At 41.7% G+C, this 5,154-nt stretch overlaps 1 long non-coding RNA gene across 1 annotated transcript in view; it reads left to right on the top strand.

The window, feature by feature from the left end:
* The first annotated feature begins 40 nt into the window (after nucleotides 1-40).
* LOC116673053 (uncharacterized) overlaps nucleotides 41-5,154 on the top strand; it is a 9,976-nt gene continuing 4,862 nt past the window's right edge. The window contains exon 1 of the long non-coding RNA XR_004327721.1: nucleotides 41-52. This is a non-coding gene — a long non-coding RNA (uncharacterized LOC116673053). The remainder of the gene's footprint in view (nucleotides 53-5,154) is intronic.

Below are 5,154 nucleotides of genomic sequence, written 5' to 3' on the forward strand. Positions count from 1 at the left end.
CTCCAACCTGGCCTGGGAACGCCTCGGGATTCCTCAGTTGGAGCTGGTCAATGTGGTTCGGGAAAGGAAAGTTTGGGGTCCCCTGCTGGAGCTGCTGCCCCCACAACCCGATACCAGATAAGCAGATGAAGATGGACGAATGGTTTATTATTAATCAAATAATTAGTAAGTTCTGTTTACATGATAAGCCGCAGTTGTCTAATGAAACCCTTTACATCCAGCCGGCAGGAAGTGGGCATTCTTGATCAATAGCATGGCAAGTCCAGATAAACACATCTGCCCCATCAGGTAAGATTTAGTAAAGTTCAGTTTGGAAAAGAATTGTTTGGAATTGTTGGAGCGCTAGTGCTAGCATTAGCATTAGCAGGCGCTGAAACACTTGCTATGTTGTCTTTTTTTCAATCTACCTATTTTTGGAAGTTTTGCTTTTCTTTGCATGTTTGTTCACTGTCACTTTCATTGGAACACAAACCCATCGACGGTGCAGTTTGACAAATATGAAAATATTAGCCTATTGGTGACAGCGCACCTTGTCAAAAACATTATTGGTGATGGCACACCTTGACAAATACCAAAACATTATTGGTGATGGCTCACCTTGACACGAAAACATTGTTGGTGACGGCGCACCTTGACAAAATCAGCAACATCACACCTGCACAATGAAATTATACATGTAAGTGCATAGGCCTTATATACATAGAACACAAGTGGTTTATTATTACTTGAAGACATAATAAATAAGTTCTACTTACATAGGCCGCAGTGTCTAATGAAACCCTTCAGATCCAGCCGGCAGGAACAGACATTCTCGATCAATAGCATGGAAAGTCCAGATAAACACGTCTGTCCCAGAGTTCCTCAGGTAAGACTTAATAAGGTTCAGTTTGGAAAGGAATTGCTTTGCAAATGGTACAGTCACTGGAATTGTTGAGAAATGCAGTGAAGCGGTCAGATGGCGCGCTGGTACTAGCATTAGCTCTAGCATTAGCAGGTGTCTTGTTTGTCTCTAGCTCGTCAGAACAACATTTGCTATCTTAGCTCTCTTTTTTTTAAACTGCCTATCTTTGGAAAATTTGCTTTTCTGTGCATTTTTGTTTTCCGTCACTCTCACTGGAACATTTGAAGAGAACAGAGCCACCATTAGTGTTATTAGTATCCCTTGTGCTTTTCCTACTATGATCAGTCCCAAATGTCTACTGTAGGAAAGGCCTTGAACAGAAGAAAGCAGATCAATCAGCAGCTGTAGCAGAGAAGAAACTGCTGATATGTCTCCAGCCGCAGGTGGGCAGAGCTCCACAGAGTTGACATTTGGAAAAGATAAATTTAACGTGTACTTTCCCTGACAGAGGGCTACTATTTTTAGTGTCATTTTTAGTGTCAACAATGTCATCCAAATCAAACACACCTGCAATGATTCGTTAGCAACAGGTGTGCACCTGTGGCTGTTAAATGCTAAATGCTAACTAGCTGATGGGGGATCTTCTAGCAGTGACTTCTGTGTTTACTTATGGAACCTTTACCTTTGAAAATAAAACCTGATTTGATCTTAGTTTTTCATACTAAATATGAACAAAGTGCATCACATCTTACAAATGTCACACTTAAGGGAGCACTCAGGACTGATGCCCTATCGATGTACTCTGCAGTTGGTGTAATACAACGTGTTTAGTCACATATCCTGAAGATGGCACTGTTTACCATGTGTTTTAGTATTCTGTACACTGCCTTTTTATCATTTATCATCACTGTAAATTAATAATAATTATTAGAAAATCAGTAAGTGAAGTTTGATTCTAAATCATTATTAAATGTTTTACCATCATGGACCTCATAACATAGCAAACATGGACTACATGTCCTCAAAATTTGCTCATCATTTTGGGTTTTTAATAAAATTGTTTTTCAATATTGATCAAATAGGAACATTTTTCTTATGTATTACATACAAACATTATTTTGTACATAAAGTATGCCGGCACAGTGCTTTTTTCCCATTTTGTGAAATTTTTGTGAATCAAAATTGTGATTGTAACCAATGTTTTACAATGCAACAGCCAGGGATGCCATCTCTCATGCTAAACTAAATAAGTGAGATCAGAGTTGGAATTCTGTGCATCTGTGTGTATGTTACCTGATGCATGTGATAAACACTCAGAGGTTGACCCATAAGTCGGGTCCATACAGAATGAAAAGCCTAAGGAAAACCCCATGTAGCTCTTTCTTGATAACTGATAAAGAAAGATGATTGCTTTCATCATTCAAAGGTTTCATCCAAAGCCTCAAAGAGAGGTTGGGTACCATCAGGGCAGAACCACCCACAGGTCCCTCATCAGACTGCCAAGAACAGACAATCACGTTCCATTTCATTTCACTCTGTGCAACAATGCTGTTGGAATTTGTTTTTCCCATAACATTATTTTATTTGTGTCCGTGCAACCTTTTTCTCAGTGCTGACGTTAGTTGTTTATTGTCCTCAGTCTTTCTTTCTTTCTTGCATTGCTTTCTTTCATATTTGCTGCTTTCTTTCACTTTACCTTTTATTCTTCTATTTGCTGATTTTCTTTATTGATATCACTTTCTTTCTTTCTTTCTTTCTTCAACTTTTACTTTCATTCTTGGATTTGTTGCTTTCTTTCTTTTACTTCTTCTTCTTGCGAGCTGCACAAGCCTTTCCTTCCCCTCCCTGGTATTCCAGCCATGCAGACAGTTTAGGATTGCAGTCTGTAAATAGTAGAACAGTTACCTATTTTCTGTTGTCAACAAATTAGGATTGCTTCTTTCACAGCTTCCACAAGAATCCCCAGGTGCTACTGTGCTTTACCTATTTTATGGGAAGATGGACTTTAATATTTCTGAAATCCTGGCAATGGCAACCTAATGAAGGTTGTAGTTTTGTTTGCTCTACAGTCTAATACTTGGACCTGAACCTGGAGTGGTCAACCTACAGGGTCACACTGACACTGTATTGTCATACTTTAAGTTTAGCACAAAGACAACAGTTAATAAACACATTTGTATTCATCCAAACAAGAAGCCCTGGATGACAAGCAAAGTTCAGTCGCTCCTGAGAACCTGCAACTCTGCCTTCAGGTCAGGTGACAGGGCCCTGTACAGCTCAGAAAGAGAGGCATTAAAGGGGCCAAGGTGGCCTATAAAGAAGGTGAAGGAGCATCTGTCAAATAGCAGCCCACGACAAGTGTGGACTTTGATAAAAACACCTTTCCAAGTACAACACCACTGTGACTGTGTTGACAGTGTTGACGCCTCGCAGAGGAATCAAACCATTTCATCTACAAGTCTCCCCACAGTCACTGCCACCACAGACTGCAACTCACCTACACTGTCCATCCAAGAACATACAGTGAGCAGTGTGCTTAGGTCTGTAAACACAAGGAAAGCTACTGGGCCTGACAGAGTACCTGAATGTAAATTTAAATGGATGGTGCTTATATAGCGCTTTTCTAGTCTGAACGACTACTCAAAGTGCTTTTACATAGTACAGGAACCATTCACACATTCATACACTGCGGTCGAGACAGCCGCACAAGGTGCCACCTGCTCATCAGATAAACACTCACACACATTTACACAGCAATGTCTTGCCCAAAGATACTTCAACATGGGACTGCACGACCAGGGATCGAACCCCCAATCTTCGATTGGCAGGTGATCGCTCTACCACTGAGCCACAGCTGTCCCTCGTCAAAAGTTGAGGCTTGTGCTAACCAGCTCTCAGCAGTCCTTACAAACATTTTTAGTCTCTCCCTTACACACTGCATGTTATCATTTTATTAAAGCCTTCCTCCTTCCTGCATTTGAACCACATCAATTTGCATACAGAGTTAATCTACAGATGATGCTTCTTCCAGAGCCCTCTACACTGCTCCCAGTCACCTGGAACATCTTAGAACCTCTTTTAGAATGCTCTTCATCGACTACAGTTCAGCCTATAACACCATCATCCCCATCATCTACTTGGCAAGCTGTATGCCCTGGATTTTCCTCCTGCCACTTGTTCCCTAGATTAAAGATTTTCTCACAAACCGCCCACAGATTGTCAAAATCAGCACCCACAGCTTCTCCACCCATATGCTTAGCACTGGCTCCTCACAGGGTTGTTGGCTGAGCCCACTCCTGTATGCCATATACACTCATGACTGCACACCCACCCATTCCACCAACACAATAATACCATTTGCAGACGAGACCACCTTGGTGTGGCTCATAACTGGAGATGACAAAACGGCCAACAGGGATGAGGTACGGTGACTGGCAGAGTGGTATACTAGAAATCACTTAAGACAAAAAAGTTAAGGTGGTCATGGATTTCAAGAGAGACAAGGCTGAACCTGACCCTCTCCATATCAATGGTGACTGTGTGGAGAGGGTCATTACTTTGAAATTCCTGGGGAATTACATCTCTGAAGACTTCACATGGGCAGCTAATAGAACAACAGTGGCGAAAAAGTGACTCCTAAGGATACTAAGAAGGAATAGACTGGAGGAGATGCTGCTCGTGACCTTCTACCACTCCACCATTGAGAGTCTGCTGGCATACTCAATCCCCATATGGTATGCCGGCTGCACTGCGGCCAAAAAGAAAAAGCTGCAGAAGGTGATACAGTCAGCAGAAAGGACAATCGTCTGCCCCCAACCCTCTCTTGTTGCCATCGCCAGCTCTTGTTGCCTCTCTAGATTTTAAAACATCATCCATGACCACCTCCACCCTGGACATCGGCTGCTCAGCCTGCTTCCCTCTGGGCGAAGGAACAAAAAACAGATTGAAAAAGTTTCATTCCATGGACCATCAAAACACGCAACATACTGAACATCCAAACCATTAACTTGCCTTAATCATCCCGCAATAATATTACAACAGTCATACACTATTTGCAATATACAGCCGGGTCCATAAATATTGGGACATTTACACAATTCTAATCTTTTTGGCTCTATAAACCACCGCAATGGATTTGAAATGAAACATTAATTGCAGACTTTCAGCTTTAATTTGGTCATATTTGCATCCAAATCAGGTGAACGGCGTAGAAATTACAACAGTTTGTATATGTGCCTCCCACTTTTTAAGGGACCAAAAGTAAAGGGACAATTGGCTGCTCACCTGTTCCATGGCCAGGTGTGTGTTGTTCC

This window comes from Etheostoma spectabile, chromosome 23 (assembly GCF_008692095.1).
Source record: "Etheostoma spectabile isolate EspeVRDwgs_2016 chromosome 23, UIUC_Espe_1.0, whole genome shotgun sequence".
Classification (NCBI taxonomy): Eukaryota; Metazoa; Chordata; class Actinopteri; order Perciformes; family Percidae; genus Etheostoma; species Etheostoma spectabile.